We start from the raw sequence: 22,221 nt of genomic DNA on the forward strand, positions 1-22,221 counted from the left end.
ATGCTATTTTCGAATATTAGTTCCATCATGGAACCAATGCAGTGCAGTCTGAAATATCAACCAAGTGTTTGGGAAAGATGTGGCTAATGAACACACAGTACGTCGATGGTTTGAGAAGTTCCATTCTGGTGATTTCAATCGTGAAAATGAGCCACGTGGGCGACCTGAGACCAAGGTGGATAATGATGAGCTGAAACGTGTAGTGCAAATGAATTCACCTCAACCTATATGTGAATTAGCAGCAAGATCTGATGTTCCAACAATATTCCAACAGTATTCCAACAATACTGGACCATTTGAAACAAATCGGCATGGTAAAGAAGCTGGATAGATGGGTTCCGCATGAATTAAATGAGTGTAAGAGGAGAAATTGTCTCGAAGCTTGCCTTTCTTTGCTGTCATGGCATAAAGGTGAACCATTTCTACACTGTATTGTTACATGTGATGAAAAATGGATTCTTTTTGACAAGCATAAGTGTTCGGCTCAATGGATGGATAAAGACAAAGTGCTGAAACAGTCCAAAACCAAAGCGGTCCAGGGTTTGAACCACTTCTTGCAAGGAAAAATATTCAATTTCCAACAAGCTGTGGAAAACATCTTCCGTGATTTCATCGCCACTCACTCTCCAGGCTTCTTTGCTGCTGGCATAAACAAGCTACTGTTAAGATGGCAAAACCGTGTCAACAGTTTGGGAGCATATTTTGATTAATTGTATTGCTTCTTGTTTGAGATACAATAAACTACACTTTTGATTTGAAATCAGACATTTTCCATTTCATGACCTAATATGATTAGTATGTTGAATGTTTAAAATTTCACATGCAATTCATTGTAAAAATCAAATTAAACAAGTTGTTGGAGTCCCTGGGATACATGTAATAGCTCCTTTAAGCCATTAAAGAGCAGATATAACACTGTACCACAGCTGAAGTTGTCTTAACCAATCTCCACTTAACCCTCAGGCTAGCCTGATGACTCCCTCACTCAGATTTATGCGTGTGGATGACTAAGCAACTGCTCACTGTCATTAGTACTAGCTGATCGAGGCCTGCCAACTCCGTTCCTACTGCCTGATGTGCAATGCTTACCAAGACTCATTGTATTTGCTTCAAAACCTGTTTTTGCAGGTTGTACTTGTTTCCGTTATTACATAATTTACTTGAATATTAAATAATCAATGAAATTTGAGTCTGAAAAGAAAGTGAGCTGTTATTTCTATAAAACTAGATTAAATGCTTTAGAAAGACTAGATAAAGGTAGATAGCTTTGGGAAAAAAAAAGATTGCTATAAAATTAGGTGAGGTTGAGACAACTTTACTATTCCGAGGGGGGAAAAGGTGACTGAAAATCAAGAAGGATTCCATATCGGGCTGCTTTGAAAGCTTTGATGTTCTGGTACCACTTTAAAGCAACTAAGACTAGGCATTGTTGAGGCATTACAGGTGTGGTTTGTGCAGGAAAGACAACAAATGCCACAAATCAGAGGACCCAGGTTCAAAGAAAAATTCCTTGATCCTACATAAAAGATCGACAAACCCTAAACATTTATATATATTTCTAACTTTAATAACGTGTTTATTGTGGGCATGCATTTTTTATTAGTAGTATTATCTCTACCCTTAACTGATTAATCATCTGACTATGGGTCCTAATTACATTCAAAGAAGAACTAAACCAAAGTCTGGACCTTCCTACTGCATTTTTCCTCCCTTCCTTGATGAAAAACTTTAACAAAAATCAAAGGGGGAAAGTCACCTTTGGTGCAATCTCACCCTCCTCTCAGTGCCACCTCCTCAGGGGTCTGTGTTCCCCTAAGTTCCTCAAGAGTAGGGCTCCCAGTCGCAACCCTCTGGTGACCTAAACATTTTCCCCCTTTTTTTCTTTTTTAGCATCAGTTTGGTGAAAAAAGGTGGCCCAAATGTAAAGACAATCTCTTCTCTCTTTCCTTCCCATGTACAACTCCCATTCTCTTAAGTCCAGGTATTCTCAGCTAAGAGTTGAACAGCGCAAGGTAAAGGTCAACACACACTATAGGGTACATTTCTCTTCCCTAGGATGTTTGCGTTCAGAGGATCTATGTTCTCCCATCTGTAAGTGGTACCTGTTCAAGAGTACAAAAATAGGAAGCGAGGAGTTTCAGGACCATGGAATGGGAGATATTTTGGAACTAAGGAGAGCAATAAACAAGATAAAGTCTTAAGGTAAATGAGTTACAAAGTGGGAAGAACTAGACTTAAACTCCATCTGTGACTCTGGGGAAGTATCAACCTTTCCAAGCCAGTTTCCTTTTCTATAAAAATACGTTTAACACCACCCACCACTAAGATTAAATGATAAACAGAGCTGCAGAGCACCTCGTACAGTCTAAGCACACAGCAGGTGCTCAACAAGTTGTTGCTGCTTTTAGTAGTCTACCTTCGCACATCTAACTCCGCCCACCCCCAAGATAGTATTATTTTCCACATCTTCTTTCCTCCCCCAATTTCTGTATCCAAAGATCCTCTTAAAAGTAGCTGGGTCCCCACCCCTCAAAGGCTCCCCAAAGCAACAGCCCCAAGTGCTCTGTTAGGAAGAAACTCATATGGTGCAAAGGTGTTATTCACTCAAAATGCGAATAACCGTCAGTTTATAGTATCAAATTTACTCAAAATTAACGTACAGTAAGATCAAAGGCAAAAAAAAAAAAAAAAGTCTGCTTATTCTCTTGACATGAATGCCAGGATACCAACCCATTCTCCTCAGTGAATCATTTAAGATCTCTAATGTGGTCACTAAATTTAGAGACGAAAGTTGTGCATTCTCATTCTCTACGAACAGCAGATAATCACCCTTGAGGAGATGGTTTGCTGCAGTCTCAGAGTGAGGGCCCGTTCAGGGCAGGGCACTCTACAAGTACCAGGTAGGATACGTGGTCTTGGTCAGTGTCTATGTGTACTGTCACTACCCAATTCAAGAGAAAGATCTTGAATGTCAAATTGTACACATGCACAATAAAGCAAGATGAAGATGTCAAAGAGGACAAGAAAAACTAAGTATGGTTGACCTCATCTTAAATAGGAAGGGGACAGTCATGACACCACACCAAAGGAGAGGGGAGCAGGGAGGACACAACCAGTTGACTTTAGCAACATCGTGGCTACACACACAACTGGTCACAGCTCACTCCCTCTCCATGAAAGAGAAAATCAGTTTTTACAAGTTCTGAACGAAGGGTCTGGGTTTATTTAGATGTGTACATCTATGCACATGAGTTACCTTTTCTGGAGAAGCATCAGTTGCTACATATTGCCTTGGTATTTCCTTAGAAGACAAACACAAGTCAAGGAAGCTGCCTTTCCCATTTGCCAAAGAGGATAAAATGTGACAGCTGTTACCTAAGCAACCATTTAAGTTTCAAACGTATTGAGATAAATCTGTCATTTCCTTTAAAGAAAAGTTTTTTTCTCCTCAGGTGTCAATTACTGATTCATAAAGAAGTCACTAAAAACAAATGAGTTATGTGTCTCACGAGGGGCTGATGGGGACAGAACCTTTCTCAAAAAGGCAGGGTGGCACTGAGAACTGTGATGCTAAACCATTTCATCTCTCTTCAGCATGTGACCTGGGGGTATCTTCTATTTACTAGATATGTTTCAAAAGGCTACACACAGAAACTTTTCCATCCCTGGATTTTGTACTCTGGTGTGTTAACATTTTAGAATAGTTAATATCATTCTGCACATTTTTCTCTCTGTAATAAAAAGAGGCAGGCAGTCTTGTTGGTTATTTTTCTACTCTCTCGGAGCTTCTTAAAAAGTAGAGGTATTTGGGAAATAGTAATTATTCATTTGAAATGAAAAGTAAAAATAAGTAAGTATGTACTTCAAACGGAAACCCCAAAGTAGACCACATAAAAACAATCAGATTCTAAACAGATCTATAAATGCTGGGAGTAGGTATCTAAAATACTTGCAGGAACTGTCAGATGACTTCACTGATCATATCATCAGATATTGAAATATTAAATACTGAAATGAAATTATCCTAAACTTATATCAGATTTTAATTCAAAATGGTTTATATTGGCAATAAAATAATTTTTAAAAAATTTTAAAATTATTTTAACAGTACTGTTATTCAGTTCAAATGAGTTGCACAACTTTTTAAAGCAATTTCAAGCTGACACCTAGTACCAAATACAGGTTTGGGACGGCATGACTGAGAACTTTTTAGTATTACTTCTTATGGGATGATGTTCTGGTAAGTTCTTGCTATGTTTCAGTAGCAAGTCTTTTGTGAAATCAACACATATTTAGTTTTCAACTGAACTGAGCCAAGTTGCAATTACTATCAAGCCACCACATGAAGAAATTAAACAAGCTGAAAATCACTCAACAGTTCGTTTTTAATATAGTGAGTATTACTGTGGAAGCCTCACAACCATAGCAGTTTGTCTCTGTGGAAGAAATACATATATTATTATTATTCAAGACAGTACTGTGCCCTACCACAATGAACAATTCTAGTAGGGAGTTTTATGGGCTAAATTATTCAAAAGAATAACAAAAGAAATATTACTCATGGATATCAAATTCTTAAAAGTGCCAGGTTGTATGAAATGTTCGGAAGAGGCAAATCTATAAAGACAGAAAGTGGATTAGTAGTTGCCTAGGGCTGGCACTGGGAGTGGAGATTAAATGTGAAAAGGTGGGAGAGGAATCTTATTGGAGTGCCAGAAATGTTCTAAAACTGGCTTACAGTGCTGGCTGCAGAACTCTGTAAACTTACTAAAAATCACTTATTTGTACACTTCAAAGAGGTGAATTTTATGGAATGGAAAATATCCCTGAATGAAGTTTGTTTATTTTTTAACAGAGTGATCTAGATTTAGCATTTTAATTGGGACTGAGAAGTAATTGTGCAAGGATGTGCTCAAATTCCCAGTTTTGAGAATGTCCATCCTTGTGCCTTCTAATAATCTGAATTTTCAGAAGAGAGGATTATTTGAATTATAGTCCTTTCACACAATAAAATTTGTGCAGCTATTGGAAATGATCTAGAAAACAATCTAAATGAAAGTGGTACACTGAAAGAAACTATGGTATAGCCATCCTGCAAGAGTGGTGCAGTCCATACTAATTAGTCAATAAAAAGTGTGTTAGATTATATACAATGACACATATAGAATACACTGAGTGAAAAAGAGTGCCTAACAACCTATATGTGTACAATATTAATAATTACATGTATATTTGGAAAGATAAATATCAAATTGTTCCTTATGCTTAACCCTTGGAAGTAGAAATGGGGAGAGGGAAGGGATTTTCCATCAAAGTTAAGGACTCTGGAAGTATGTGCACCAAGGTGCCAAGAACGGTTGTCACTGGATACATGGGATTTATATGGCTGTTTATGTCTTTTTAATATATGTTCCATTGTAACTGTCTATACTTTCTTATTTGAGAGGAAGGTTAGTATAGTGATCAAAAGACTCTAGAGCCAGATGGCCTAGATTTAAATCCTAGTTCTTTTGATTACTTGCTGTGAGACCTTGAGCAAATTACTCACCCACCCTGTGCTGCAGTTTTTTGCCTCCGCAAACTGAGGACCATAAAAAGCACGTACACCACAGCTTGTGAAGATCAGCTGAGTATATTATGTACACAAGGCCCTTAGAACAGAGCCTAGCATATAACAAGTATTCCATCAGCTTTCATTAGCATGGATACCAATATCTTATTAGTAAAAAGAAAACATTAACAGCAGCTTTATTTTTATGGGGAAAAAAGAAGTACAAAAACAGAAGTGCTGACTGTTCCTTTACTACAAGCATGTTCAATATCAGTATGTGAGCAGGATGTATCAGGCAATAATGTAAGTTTGGACAGACATCAGATCCTGTTTCATGGCCAGCATTGATGTAACCAATCTCCCAGTGGGCCACACCAAGGCCAGAGGGTGCCTGGGCAGGAAGCTCCCAAGTGCCTGGGCTCAATATGTTGTGACCAACTCATAACGCCGCCACCCAGGCAACTGCAATGCTTTACGATGGCGATAATTAGTGTGTGTGGCCAGACCAATGGGCAGGGGACTCCTGAAACACAAACGCTCCAATATAAACGCTTATGCCTAATAATTGACCTCAGTGGGACTTATGGCCTCATCTTGAGACACACAACATAAACCAAGATCAATTAATTGACACTTGAGCCAGCAATGGGAAAAATCATTGTCACATTCTAATAACACAGAGCAAATCTCTGCCTTGCTGAAAACCAGCAAGTTCTAAACTTGTCCCATTTCCCTTATATTGTTAGAGGCATTTTTAACTTTGATAGTCCTGAAAATATTTTCTGATGGCCACCCTCTTAATATAACACTACAAACTCTTTCCTAAAGAAATATCACTTATGTTTTGTTGAGTGATTACTATGTACTGAATTTCTTTCAAAACTCTTTGAGGTAGATAATTTTAATCTCCATCCGTACAAATTAAGAATACTGAGGCTGAGAGAGTGTATTCCTTACTTGGGTCCCCCAACGAGTGGCAACACTGAAAACCAAACACAGAGGCATCCATTTCCAAAGCCTCTGCTTTTCTACCTACTGTATACCCCTCTAGCCTGATTATCAAGTGGTTCACTCTCAATTTTAACTGCAAAGTATTCCCCCAAAAAGTCTATATGCCAGCAAAAGTTATACCACTTCACCAGAAATATCCCACGAAAAGCTCTTGAAATTTTCTTAGTATATATGCTTTACATTTGTCACCAGTGATATTAGAATTAGAATTCTATTTTTCATTTGCTTTCTTTCTCCAAGGCCGACTGGTTTTCAACAAAGCACCAAGGTCTCACCCACAGACCTGTACCCACTGAGTCTGAGAAATCACAGAAACTCCTGCTTTCAGAAACTCATTTTTCAAAGTAGATTCCACTGTCTTATTCATTTTTCTTCCTGTACAAAATGCCAAAGACAAATTCACAGATGGATTTCTGTCAGCCTTATTTAGTCACCTTGATTTATAAGCTAAAGATGCAAGGTGGGCCAAAGTGGCACAAAACTATTGTACGTAAGAAGTCGTTTGTGGGCTTTCCTTTGACAGACATTTTAAACATCTCCATTTTGTTTAAAAAAAAAAAAAATCTCCATTTATCTTTGAATTCAATATACTGTTTAGAAAAAAAAATTGCCATTACCAACCTATAATAATTTTGTCTGGTCAAAAGCCTAATTAATGGCATCATCATTCATCACTTATTTCATCAGTCTGCATTGAAACAGATGCTTAATAAGCAGCATGATCATTCAAAACAACAATGGCTGGTTCTCTAACGTTCTGGCATCCATTTATTTTTGCATTGAATGCCACTGCACAGTAACAGAAGTCAAAGTCCAGCATTAGCTTTCTCAAAAATAAGTCTATTTTCCTAATGTGGGCTTTTATTTAAATAAATTCAAATTAACTGAGTCAATTGCCTTCATAAAACTATGAAGAATAAATAACACCATTAGACATTTCATCTCAGGCCAAATAGCAAGAAAAAGAGACCACGATCCTACTGGAAATTAAGATTTATTGTCATTTTCAGGGAACACCACTATATGCCAAACCAAAAAAACACAGCACCACAATATTGTCCCTTATAGGATACCATTAAAAGGCTTTCCATATGTATTAATAAGTATATAAACATAGATTATTTGAATCATCAGGAAATCCTTAAAATCTTCTCTGGAGATACGTAATCAAAGAAAGAACTAGCCAAGTATTTTTCTGAGATTTAGGTGTCTTATTTTACATAGTATGTAACAAGCCATTTGTATACTCAATTTTTGTTAACCAGAATCATTTTAAATGTGCAAAGGAGAGGTTTGCTCTTTGAAGAGATTTGTAGAGAAATCTATTCTTGATCTAGTATTTTAAAATCAGACAGCAGTTTAATAACACTACTCACAAGAGAATAGACATGATTATCACTCACTGGCCAGTCTAGACAGATAATTACGTGCATATAAAGAGAGAATAGGTTCGACCAAGTAACACCTGGCACAAGTACGCTGTTTTGCACGTTCAATGTTCAATGAAATTTATGAGATAAATAATGTACTATTATCTTAGAACCCAGTCCAGCTGCCCAAAAGCTAACTGAGTAAGGGTTATGAAGATAGGAAATAAAAGTGTTCACGGCTCTAGGGGTACATGTGTCAGGCATGCATATATCTGGCTGACTAACATGTTCCAAACTGAATCTTCACCTGAGTTCTGTATTCCTGCTCATTCTCCCTCCAGAACCTCTTGCTTGTCCTTGTTCCCATTTATTCATTCATTCATTCAACACATCGTGTTTCATGAGTCAGGTACTATTCTAAGTGCTCAGGAGACAGAGGTGAGCATTACCTACAACTTTTGGTGACCAGGAATGACCTTACCAGGTGGCTAAATTCTGATGTTTGTAGGCAAGGCTGTTCATAAGCTCACTTGCTTTTTAAGAGGCCCAATAAACTGGTGAGGGCCTAGGCAAATCCAGAGAGGAAGGACAGCAATGCCTAGTATGCCTTGAGAGCAGTCTTGGTATGAATGAGATACTACAGGGGCTCCATGAGTATAGGTCATACTAGGATCAGTGGAGATAAATTTTAGCCCCAAATTACAACTACTCAGGCCTTAAAAACAGCAGAAAGTATGCTGCATTTTTCTTAACCTCCACCATTCTTTCATTTCTATTGTAAAAGATGTTTAATATTCCTTACATCAACATAAAAACATTTTTAATGAAAATTAAAAGACAGAAGATAATGTGGGGAAAATAAGTGCAATACATACGAAATAGGACTAATTTCCCTAATTTAAAATGAGCTCATACAAGTTGATATGAAAAAGACAAGAACATATAGGCAAGAAAAGAAGGAAAAAGAAAGCACAAAACAGCATATGAGCAGGCAGCATACAGAAAGAAACTCAAATGGCCCATGAAACTATCCTAAACCTCACTCAAAGGTGAGATAAGCAAGTGAAAACAGGGAACATTTTTAACTTATCAGATTGGCAAAAATGTTAAAACTTGGTGAATTTACAGTACTGGTGGGAGGGTGGGAGTGTGGGAAAGATAGAACCTTGGTTTAAAAAAAAAGTGCCCTTTCTGGAGTACAATTTGGTGATGTTTATGAAAATTAAATATGCACTTACCTCCAATGTAGCAATCCCACTAGTAGGAATTTAACCTGCAGGTATGTCAGCAAGATGTTTACACGAAAGTATTTACAGAAAGGCAGATTACAATAAATCCAATTGCTAAATAACCCTCACCCCCATAACCTGGCAACCACTATTAATAAAATATCCAGAAATAATGCAAAGGTGAAATCAATTATTGTACATCCATATAATGAAATACTGTACCATCATTAAAGTTAATAAAAAAGATTTATATGTGCTGACGGGAAAAATCTCTAAAACGTATTAGGGAAAGTACCCCCAAAAAAGCTACAGAACAATATGTATATTAATCCTTTTATTAAAAAACGTAAAAAGCAGAGAGCCAGATAGATATATGCCAAAAATATATTTTCCTGGAAGAAATCACAAGAAATGTAATAATAGTTAACATCTTTTTCTATACCTTTGATATCACTTGTATACTAACCACGTACATACACTGTTTTTATTTATTTTCAATGTTGTCATGGTTACCTGATTGTAATATTATGGACAATTATCTTCTCTCTTTACACTCTGTTAACCAACAAAATCTAATTTAAAAAATAAAACCAGAAAATTTAAAGCATTTATAATAAACCTTAACATCTGAACCACGCAAAATATACTTAATGAGTTGGCTTTTTAGGAAAGTTATCAGGAAGAAAAACACAATGAAATATAACAAGAGATGAAGTAGAGAAAAAGAAGGCAATGCAGACGGAGACGGATTAAGTATCAACCTGGGTTCAAGGACAAGGCTGAGTATTTCTCCCTTTCTAATGTTTTAAACAAAATGATAAATTATGCATTGCATGGTGTTATAGAGCAAGAAGCCACAATGAAATCTAGTAGTTCAAAGCTGTGGAACGTGGAACTAGAGAAAAAGTCTTTAAAAAGCCCTTCTGGAAGAACCACCATCCCAATTCATGAGGAAGCAGTAAGAAATGCACTCACAAACTAAATAAAAAAACCTACCTTGTACCAATAAAACCATAATCCTAGAATGTCTTATGAAATCTTTGGCAAATAAAGCCTAGGAGCTAAAACCCCAAATTGAATTATTTCATTTGCAACTGTAATTCTAGGTTGTGCAACCTATCTTCATAGGCATTAAACAAAAACTTGGAATGTCATCTAGCTGAATGTCATTTCATAAATATGGCTCCAATTCCTGATTATCCATATATTTATCCAAGGTTTAAAAAGTAAATAAAAAAAGAAAACTAAGAAATCTAATCCTTAACAGTCCCTTAGTGATGAGTCACAATATGAAATAAAACCACAAAGTATTAATAGTCTGAGGAAAATGATGATGTACCACTGGGGAAAACCCACTCGAATATGTATATATCATATACAATTACCTAGTTGAACAAAAGAAAAACAAAGGCTCTGAGAAGGATGGACTTTTTTCCTCCTTGTGTCAGCTTTCAGTTTACTGCCTCTCAGCCACAAATGCACCCTTTACTGCCTGATGTGCACAAATGGATCTGGGCCCTTTAAGTATTTTTCCATTTGCTAGCTGACATGAGGTTTGTTAAGTTTTGTCAACAGAAGATGCTGGTGAGACATTGCAGGAGGAAGAAGTTCTGCTTCCTCATTCTGGAGTCATCACCCAGCAGGCTCCCGCTGCATGTACAGCTTCTCTAGCACCTGTCTCCAACAGTTTTGTACTAGAGTGTCTCCAGTTAGATATCACTTCATGAACAGCTTTCCCCAGCATACTAAATAAAGGATGGATTCTTGGCAAGTTCTAGAAGGCAGGTTTTCAGCAAGTTCTGCTGGTGTGGCACTACAACAACTTCTCTGCCATGCAGTGAGCCAAGGCCATGTCCCCTCCAACGAGGTTTGGATAGAGGCCTAGATCTCAGCTCTGAGAGGGGTTGGGGTCTCTTCCTTGGGTCCTCTATCTCAGCCGCAGGGGTAGTGGTTGCTCCTTATATTTCTATATTCTGTTTCTACAGTTCTATATTCTATTTCCATAGTTCTATCTTCTATTTCTACATTCTATGGAATTCTGTTTATTATCATTGTCCAACCCCTTGTTATAGCTAATAATTCTTAATATTAAACTCTCCCTGTTTCAAACTACTATGTAGTTTCTGCCTCCAGTGAACTAATGAATATACCCCCTTTACCTACCAGCATTCCTGCGATAGGCCCCATGGCAACGTGCGCAAGTAAAAGAAAGTGCACGAATTTTCATTTTTTGCATTCTGTCCCTAGCTACCTGGCCTCTCTTGATTTGCTAAGTGATGTATAAAAATGTGCCAATAAAAACCCACTGAAGATGTGCTTAATTCTCTGCACAACTGAAGGAGAAATGCTGAACCTGCCAGAAGCACTTCTCACCTAGCCTTACTCCCTTTTGCATCTCCTTTGTGGCATCAGCTCCTATCTGCCCCTGAGCTCCAACAGGCCGCTCCAATCATACCTCCAGCCTGCAGTTGGTAATGACTTCCTGCAGTTGCTTATCTCTTGGTTTCTTCAATATGTCCTGTTTGGCCTTATGCTTCCACCTGTGGAAGTAACTTCACTAAATTCCCTCTGGTGTAAATAAAAGTGGCTTTTTTTTCCCTGCTTAGGCCCTGACTAACCAGTTATAATAAAGTGGTTGCATATACACGTGCTGAAGATTCACTGTGTCTACTCTGGAAAGCCATCATGCTCTGCTAAGATCCAAATTTGAAACTTATGGAAAACCTAAAACAATATATTTTCATTTGGCCTAAAAGAGCCAGAGCCCCTGAAATGTTTTGATTTATATGGGACTTCCTCGAAAATGGATCCAGTATTTTTAATACCTATTTCCTTTAAGACTGAATTTTGGCCGAATCATCTGCAAATTTTTATCTATATATGGAAAAATTCACTTAAAAAGCAGCTTCCTTATTTAGCCAGTGTATATCACAGTGCTGCCCAATAGAACTTTCTGAGATGATGGCAATGATCTGTACCTGTTCTACCAATACGGTAGCCACCAGCCACATTGAACACTTAAAGTGTTGAACACTTAAAGTGTGCTTAGTGTAACTAAGAAATAAGATTTTTAACTTTAATTAATTTAAATATCTGCATGTGGCTAGGGGCTATCGTGTTGGACATCAAAGGTCAAGGATATGGTCATCTCAATTAGGGAGAAGGACTTCCGCTGCTAGTGATGTTCTTGTGTACTTTGGCAGGGAACAGGGGTATAGAAAGAAGCAATGTAGATGTGTTAGCCCTTTTATTCATTCTATTCACAGCTTAAACATATTATAACATCCCCTAGCCTACCTGACCCCACCCACCTACAAACATGGACACACAACTTATTCAGATAATTTGTTAACAAATTCCTAGAGAATAAAACTCACCTGAACACAACAGTAGCGTGAGAATGAAGGGGTTTGAGGGAAATTCTGGTGGTTGAAGAGAGGTGTAGACTAGAGTCCAGACCCAGCAAGGGGAGACAACTCTCTTTGGAAAGAGATAACATTAGAATTCTTGCTTTGTTTTTTTTCCTTTTTTGTTGATATATAATATTTTATATATTTATGGGGTACACGTGATATTTTATTACATACATAGTGTAATGATTAAGTCAAGGTATTTGGGGTACCCATTACCTCAAGTATTTATCATTTCTATGTACTGGGAACATTTCAAGTCCTCTATTCTAGCTGTTCTGAAATATACATTACTGTTAACTATGGTCACCCTACTCTGTTATCAAACACTAGAACTTCTATCTAACCATATGTGTGTGTGTTTTTCCTATTCTTCAACCCAGGTGGAATGATCCCGTTTATTTCCCATTGAACTAACTCAGCCCATTCCTTACTCTTTTTCCAAGAGGATTCCCTGTCTTACCGGGACTATATGGTTTTCATACCACACCTATCCTGGTAGTACTGAAACCGTAGAAGACATTCACTTTGATACAGACTGATGATAACTAGTTTCTGGGTTGGAACATTGAATGTCACATCTCAGACCTTTACACAGACATAATCAAAATACATTAAATCAGGTTCCCAATTCTCCTGAGAATTTTGCTCCTAAAAGTAAACACTAAGGATTAACGGTAGATAACTGTAGGAAACTGTTTCAGTGTATCAGTGGGACTATCACAATATTAAAAGGATAATCATATATGAAATAACTTTAAAAGTACCCCAGCTTCTGGAACCCAATGCCCAAGAAACTATATACCACCTACTATCCTCAGAACCAAAGTATACTTCATGAGTCCACAGAATTTTAGCAATACAAAAACCACACTGAAAAACTTTGTGAAATTTTGGCTATGAACTGTTTCGACTGGGGATTTCTGTAGTTGTTTGGTAATTTGTTCAATTTAAATGAGAATTATAGGACATACTAACTAACAAAGTCAGAATTAGTTTACCTTGTAATTGTAACTCTTAACAACGTACTCTAGTTTGCTTTACTCGTGTTTACATGAGTCACTTGAAGAACAGAACACCACATTTCCACTGTGAATAAGCACTCAATGATACATTTTTCTTCTCAACATTTTCTAAACTGCAAATAGATAATGGTACTGTGATGATCATCACATTCTAGGGCTGCAAGTCGCATAGAAAAGGGCACTCACGGTGAAGACATGCCCAAGACACCCTTGGGAAGCTAGCTGGTCCCTGGAGTGCACTATCATCTTGGCGGACTCGCCACAGTCCAAGGCTGGCCCTTGATCTTGCACATTCATAAATATCATGATCAGGAAAGGGCCCACGCCAACCACACACTCATGGTGGTGACATTAAAGTAAAAATACTAGCTTAATACCGTATTGTGAAAAATATTAATACAAACTATAATGTAGATTGGATGCTGGTATCTGCTCTTCAGTGTATCTCTGAAAAGCACAACCACATGAGGAGACCAAATTACAATCAGGAGGGTGCACAGTGGGCACAGAATGGAAATACGTTCTGTGGCTTCCTGTGTGGCCTGACACTGTGCACTGTGAGGGTAAGGCAGGCTCAGCGATGCTCGCTGATGAGGGCAAGACTGCACTTTAAGTCAGGTGCGAAACCCAGGCAGTCTGATTTCAAAAGCTCACAGATAGCCCCACCATAGGGGAAGGTCTACACAGCGACCTATTTAACATTTCTCTGCAGACAGACCAGTTTGGCCTCTCAAACTAAGTCTTCCATCCCAGTCTCCAAGTTTTACTTCTCTAAATTCGTCTTCAAACAAATTCTTCTTCAGAGTAACATGTTAGTGTCTTTACCCAAGTTAGAATTCTGCCCTGAAAGCCATTTAATCTCTTTGCTTACTTTGTATCTTTGCTGTGATCCATTCATTATAGGTTTGTTTTACAGTTTCTTTTAGAGTCAGGTTTTTCTTTCCAAATTCAGAAGAGGGGAAGTGGTCTGTGGATCCTCATGTATGGCACACACACCATACCTGTGGTAGGAGCCAATGATAATTCCAGTGAAAGGCTTTAGGAATTTCGAGGAAGAGGGAGTGACCTCCTTAAAAAAAAAAAAAAAAAAAGGAAACTACACCACACTTGTATTTAAAGAATTCATTAAATGTCAACCTTAAACTCTAAAAATGCAAGCTAACAGACCTATAACATGTGTAGTGAGGCACAGTGTTCCACTCTACCTTGACTTAAATCTCGTTGTTTCTTCTACGACGAGCACATCTTTGGGCTTTTTGGTGAGACCCTTAAACATCAAAATACAAAGAAATCCATCTTTATATCTGTTGACTCAGCACAAGTCTGACCTTTACATAATCAAAATTGGGATTTTGGTACCAAATACTGTAGAATTACAACAAATTGATGTCCAGGAGCCTTGCAAATACACAATCAGCCTTCAAACATTTTCCACAACACTTCCAGCAGTACATGGTAATTTCTAGTCTCATCCACATCTAAGAAATCAAAGTGATGGAATACACCTAAAGTGGAGAAATCATCTATCAGGTCTCAAGAATTGTGGTCACTGGCACCATCTAAAATTCTAAGTTGCCTAGTCTTTCATTTATTTATTATGCAGCTGACTGTCAGCTTGGCTTGAACATCAAAGTCCTGGCTTCTGACCCCGTGTAGGTATTCAGTATTGTGTAACTAGTTCAGGATTCCGTTAGAATCACTGAGATTCTGCCATTACTGCTTACCAGCAACTCGGGGGCAGCTTAAGGCCATGAGGGTCTGTCTGGAACGTCATCACCTATTTCTGTACCATCAGGAGAGTTAAGCAAGTTTGCAGGTTAGCTTCATGAAGGCCTCCAAGCACGAACAGGGCTTAGTCTGTGTTATAAATTTCCCAGAAGTGTGTTTTTATCCCCAAGCCCTTGCCATTCTGCATGCCACTCACACTGTGGCTGCTGTACTTTCCCTTGGGCAGCCACCACTCTCCTGGGGTAAGCCACCTGTGAACTCTCCCCACTGCTCCAAAAGGAGAGATTTCCTTCAGACACCCACAGAGAGGCAAGCTGCTGGGGGCAGAGGGTACTAACACTTGCTCCACTTTAGAGTTCAAGTCACATGCTTATGTGAGGCTTACATAATTCAGTTCCAATGCAGTACGGACCTTGAGAAAGAAAAGTAAGAGCAAACTCTTTCAAAAAAATCACTAACGTCAATTCTCCAACCTGAATAAGAGCCTTTTCCTAAGCCACAGAACTTTTCATTGCTGGGCCTCTCATTGGTAGCCCCCTGGAAAATTAACAGAACTGCAACACATTCTGCCTTTACAAGGTGGATACTCTGAAATCTTCCCACCCAACCCCTACTGCACACACAAAGTCACACCTTTAAGTCAAATATATACACTGTCAACTGCTCTTAGGGTTAAGCTACTCTAGGTTGCTATACAGGCAGGAAAATGGTGGGGCTCATGAGTGGTCTCCAGACTCTTAGTTCCACGGCTGATACACAAGTGGAGGTGACAGAAAGAATGATTCCATGAAAGCTTTATCTTTTGGGGGGAGGCTGAGAGGAGGGTACGGGAAATCACTAAGACAAAAGAACTGACACATTTGCACATACTTTGGCTAGGTGTTGCTTACATCTTAAGGCACTGGAAAATATATTTAAGAAATCATAATATCAAGAGTAAGATGAAAATACAGAATTACACTGCTCAAGAACAAACATTACAAGTTTTTACAGTGGAGCAGTAAAACACAGAAATACAGAAATTATATTCTTGGCTAGTTCCAGACCGATATGAAGTAGCCTACCAACTCTCGTTTCCCCATGCAACTTATTCCCTCTCCCTACAAGGTACTTCTCACCTTAGAGCCAAAGTCACACCTCCAAATACATTTACCTCCCCTAACATTTTATCTCCTTTGGAAGATAAGAACCTTTTTGCTTTTCATCTTTTAACTATTAAAAATCTAATTTCCTTATCCACCCTCTTTCCAAATCTTACATTTTGATAAGCACCACTGAATTCCACTACTCAAAGTAATGTAAATTTTAAAAAAACAGTAGTTATAACTTACTACTGTGCCCAAGGGCTGTGCTACATAATTTACATGTATATCCTATTTCTTCCTCTAAACTCTATAAGATAGAGATGTGGTTTTCACAGATAAAGAAACTTGCCCCAAATCACACAGCAGGTTAAAAGGGTAGGTCTGAGATTCAAGCCAAGGCTTATCTGACTCCCAAAGCACTATAATATATTCCTCCAGGAAATGGAGCAAGTGACAATTTACTGTGCTGCTGATAAAATATGTATACTATATACACCTGCAGATTTCAGAATACATTACTCTCAAAGGCCCTTTCATAAACATAACTCTTAAAGCTACTTGGTGATATTGTTAAAACAAAGATAAGTATTCAAATTTCACAAACAGAAGGGTTTCTCAACCTCAACACTACTCACATTCTGGACAGGATGATTCTTTGTTGTGAGGGCTGCCCTGTGCACTGTAGGATGTTCAGCAGCATCCCTGACCTCTCTCCACTAAATGCCTGTAGCACGTCTCTCCACACTCAGCTATGACAATCAAAAATGTGTCCAGATATTGCCAAATGTCTCTTGGGGGGCTAAAATTGCACCCAGTAAAGAACCACTGAGTTAAGCTAATTGCCCAATGGTACACAACTGGTTAAAGACTGAACTGATTCCAGAAAAGCACTCTCCTAAATCCTAATTTAGTGGAGATTTCTCTTCTATTAAGCTACAGCTCCTTAACAGAAAGCATTTATTAAACTGGATGAAATGTACATAATTCAGAAAGTGACCATCTCTATTTCACCACACTGGCAATGCCAAATAAGTACTGCCTCTCAGTTTTTACATTAAGGTGAACATGCCCAGTGTCTTCAAACCACTGTTCACATAACAGTTTCTAGACCCTCGCTGCAACACCTGATTACCCCATTCAGGATATGTGTTTAAACACAAACCCAGAAATGTGCACAACACTGCCTCAAGTAGTAGTAGTAAAAGTAGCAGCAACAACGAGGCTAATAGCTAATGTACATAATTTACTGTCAGATTCTGCTTTAAGAACTTCACATGGATTATCTAATTTAATCCTTCAACATCTTCAACTGTCCTACGAGGTATTATTATTACCTGCATTTTATAAATGAAGAAACTGAGGCACAAAGAGCTCAAATAACTTGCCTTGGGGTCTGCCTCCAGAATCCCTGTTCCTAACCATTATGTACAGTGCTTCAAAGAACTGCGGGACCATTACCTCCTTGGTTCTAAATACTCTGTCCTCTAGTAAAGTGTGAGTGTTTTTCCCTCAGCTATATCGAGTGCCCTCATCAAGGCACCACTGCTGGCATCGTGCTCAAGTCTGACATCACTCTACCGATCAACCTTTGGGTACAAGGCACAAGCCTACTTATCTATACTACTGTCCAGCCCACATTGTTCCATCTTGAGGAAAAAACACTCATAGCCCACTCTTTGTTAAATGTTTGCTGAAGCAGACATGTTATATGGCAATGCACTGACATACTTGTCCAGTTAATGTTACCAAAATATAAGGTTAACGGACGTGAGTGATCCTAGCAAACATATGCTAGATACTGATCATCATCACTTTTTTTTTCTAAGCGATCCTGATAATTCTTTTCGAAAATGTGATTTACAATTCTGCTAGATGCCAACTTAAGTCTGAATCTAAAGTTTTCAGAATTTATCGCCTCTCCATGTTTGAAAATCAAGTCTTACGGCATGCTTTCCCCATCTCCCTGATTTTTTCAAGATTACTCCCAAGTGGCTGGATCATCACGGTGGCATGCTCCTTCAACACCCTGAACAACTTAAGTCACCTAAAGCAGCTAGGAGTTAGAGAGGTCTAAGGAAGTGGTCAAGGTGTCCTTTCTTGGCCTAGGAAGGTGGATGGGTGTTTTGTGAAAAATAGATGGTGAGGGCGATGAGTTGGGGGTGTGAGTAACACCCAGTCCTGAAATAGATGCTGTAGTTAATGGTCCAAGAAGACGGCACTGTTCTCTTGTATTAAGACATGCCAACAGATGCTCTAGCCGATGGACTCTCAGAACTGGCTGCCCCATAAGACACACTGAGACTTTCCCACTTCTAAACGAGTCAAGTTTTAGTGCTCACAGAGTGTGGCTTTATGAACTTACCATTCTCAACAAACAGGTTCAACACTAATCTAGGTACTAACATAAATTTAAAAACATTTTACTTAGCACATAAAATACTGCAGGTATGCACTCACACAGAGTATTCAACTGCCGGGAATCCACAAATCCAGCTCCTGGTTTCACAATTAGAGAAAGCCTGAGTTGCACTTTGTGAGGAGCAGGAAGAATTCGCACGCACAGAACTAACAGAGTTTCCACAAAAAAGGAGGAGAAAGCTACCAAAGATCAGCAACTCTAAGGCAGCCATGTGTATTAATTAACAGGCTCACCAAGAGTAGGGCTTCCTCAGTTAATACTGGAAAACCACAAGCTTCCAGAGTAAATGCATCATTCCTTTAACTTTGACATTTTGGCACTGGGGCAATGAGGAACTTTCAAATCTCTTGAAAACATGCTTTGAACCAAGAACCTCCTTTGGATCATTTCACACAGAAAAATCAGAACTATTTTAGGAGCAATTGGAGCCAGAGGGGAAAAATAAGAAACCTTAAATGCTAACCTCTAACATAAACTACATTAACTAGCTGTGAAATTTGGAGGTTATATAACCTTGCTGAGCCTGTTTCTTCAACTATAAAACAGGGACAATAACACCTCCACCTCTTGGCACAATTGTGAATATTAAATGAAGTAATTCATGCAAAGCATCTCGGTATCTGATAAAAGGAGATCCTTAAATATTTAGCTTTATTAAAACTATTAGGTGAAACTAATAAAAATCCAAATTTAAGTATCCCGTTAGATTTTAAACATCTTAGAGATTTAATAAAATATTTTCCCATTCTTACCACCTGAGGGGGCTTTTCCAAGTGCTCCAGTGGACTTAGGCCATTTCTCCCAACATCATGTTTCCTTCACATAGAGGCATTTGATCAGTTAAACACCAAGCAACTGAGCTTAACAATGAGCCTATGAACCTGAAAACAGCGTAAATAGGCATGCATAGGGTAACTTAAAGTTTCCAAAAAATTATTTTAATTCTTTAATTTAGAATTGATTTCTTTGCAGAGAAGTTTCCTTCACAGACCCCAAAAAAGTCAGCTGCAAAGAAGTTTCTTACTCTATTGCAGTCTAATGATTGCATCACAGTCTGTATCTTCATAAATGCATAAGTGTAATGATACTATTCATATTCATAACTTCATAATTCAGTTTACAATTTTTCCCACCATCCTTTATGCTACTGGGACATCTTGAGCCTGCCTTTCCAGTACACAAGCAGTGTTTCTGACTGTGGTAACTTCTGTTGCAGTGTGTAAGTCCTTAGTAATCATGAGATTCTGCTTTCCGTTTTCCCCACCTTCCCCAACCTCTTGCAAGAAAATAAGTTACTTGCACCATACAAACGAACTTCCTGATTAATTTCTTTCATAGCAAATCAGACTTAAGAAGCTCACTGAGTTCATTTTTACGTAAATTTAAAAGTTACAACTCAATTGAATTAAAAATGGAATGATTATTTGTAGCATTCAGGGGAATAGAACCTGGGTCTCCAGATTCCTACTTTGGTACAACTTAAGTAACAATTACACAGAGCAAAAACGAATAGGAAAAAGAAAGAAACAAACGCCACGCATTCTTCCCTATGTATTTATTTCCACTTATTCCACAAGAGCAATTACCTGGCCACACTAAATAGAAAGCATAGCTATGAGTAAACATGCTCACTCCAAAACACGGGGAGCACGTGCTTCCTCCTGGCACTTCATAGAGAACTCACTCACCAGCTAGCTTCCAACCTGCCAAGGGAGTTGGCAGAAGGACGGCTTTGTACAGGGACCGCAGTTTGAGAAAGCAAGTGCTTCCCGAAAACTTAGTAACCAGGGTGTAAATACAATCTGCTTCTTTCAAAAAACCGCACGAGGAAAGCTTTATATCCCCAAACGCAAACCACCGCCTGAGCCCCGCACGGCGCTCAGACCCCATTAGTTGGCATCCCACAACATTTAGGGCATTTGCGGGTTCAGCCTACCTATATGCTGACTGCACTGAGCGTTCTCAGGTGTAAACAGCTATTGCCTATTTTGTCATTAAAGCGGGATCCAGTAAAAACTAAGCTTCCCTTCACTTCACCGTACTAGAGGAAGTAACACTGACTGCGGTGCTGGGTGTTTTCTAGAAGGAGCGAATGGTTGTTTCTTCCCTGTTTTTAATCGGGTCCCACTGTGTGAGAGCGTTTTAGTGAACGCATCCCAGAAGGAGCAACACTTACCGTCTCTCCTCCCCAGAGGCAGTGTCTCTTGGAAAGTTCTCGGGGCACGAAGTTGTCGCACGGCCACGGCGCGCTCAGGGTGCGCGCTGTCTGCCCTGGCGCAGGCGGAAAGGCGAACGCGGGGAGCTGCGCGCCGACCCGGCCCGGCTCCTGCTGGGCGCCCGCGCTCCTCCCCGGCCTGCCCGGCCCGCCCGCAAGCACCGCGGCGCTGCGGAGCCCGGCGCCCCGGCCGGCAGGCGGACGCGCCGATCCTCTCCCGGGTCAGCTTCGAGCTGGGACGTCCAGCCCAACCTCCGAGGCTCCAGCAGCGAGCGGCGGGCGTGGCCCGGCAGCAGAGGGTTTTTGGAATGCAGGGTGTGGCCCTCTACCACGGCAAAAAAGAAATGAGTCAGCCCGTTCAATCCTAACCAATAAGCATGTTCACTGTCGGTTAAGGCGGAACTTGCCTTTCTTGATTTATACCAGGCTTAACAGCTTTTTTATAATGTTTTTTTTTAATCCTTTAACAATGGCACTACTTCTAGAAAATGGTAGGTTGCCTTTTGAAAACACTTAAGAAATACGTTTTAGGATTAAGGATTAATCGTGATATGATAGATACTTGATCAGTGAATATTCCTTAGTTTCCATTGGTAAAAGTTCTTGAGTTAGGCAGGGATTCCAGGTGCAGAGAGCATGGGATCTGGTGTCAAAGCAAATTCAGATCTGACTTCTGACATTATATATGACCCTGAGCAAGTTAATTATATGCAATGAGGGGGATAAAATGCCCACCTAACAGTTTGAGAACACATTACAACAGTCTCTCTTACCCGCAGTTTTGCTTGTGAGGTTTCAGTTACATCCCCCCGCTAACTGCAGTCCAAAATATTTAATGGAAAATTCCAGAAATAATTCTTAAGTTTTAAATTGCATAGCATTCTGAATATTGTTAAAATTGTTCTATTATGTTGTTGTTGTCAATCTCTTACTGTGCCTGATTTATAAATTAAACTTTATCACAGATATGTATGCATAGGAAAAACATAGTATATAAAGGTTCGGTATGACCTGAGGATTTGGCATCCACTGGGGGTCTTGTAACATATTCCCAGAGGATAAGGGCTGGGCGTGGGGGGACTACTGTATATGTAATAATACATGCAAAGCATTCAGCACAGCGTTTGACAGAAGAGTAGGCACTCAAAAACTGCTAAGCCTTGTCCCTTTGAGTCCTC

At 39.1% G+C, this 22,221-nt stretch overlaps 1 protein-coding gene across 4 annotated transcripts in view; it reads right to left on the reverse strand.

The window, feature by feature from the left end:
- Positions 1-22,221, reverse strand: part of SGMS1 (sphingomyelin synthase 1) — a 278,456-nt gene that overhangs the window by 79,763 nt on the left and 176,472 nt on the right. Inside the window, exon 1 of one of the 4 annotated variants that reach the window (XM_012659759.1) lies at positions 21,005-21,142. The exons of the other annotated variants lie outside the window; for them this stretch is intronic. The gene's annotated coding sequence lies outside the window, so the exon portion shown is untranslated. Of the gene's footprint in view, positions 1-21,004; positions 21,143-22,221 lie in introns of those variants that run through there. 4 annotated transcript variants of the gene reach the window in all.

This window comes from Propithecus coquereli, unplaced genomic scaffold, assembly GCF_000956105.1.
Source record: "Propithecus coquereli isolate 6110/MARCELLA unplaced genomic scaffold, Pcoq_1.0 Scaffold63, whole genome shotgun sequence".
Lineage (NCBI taxonomy): Eukaryota > Metazoa > Chordata > Mammalia > Primates > Indriidae > Propithecus > Propithecus coquereli.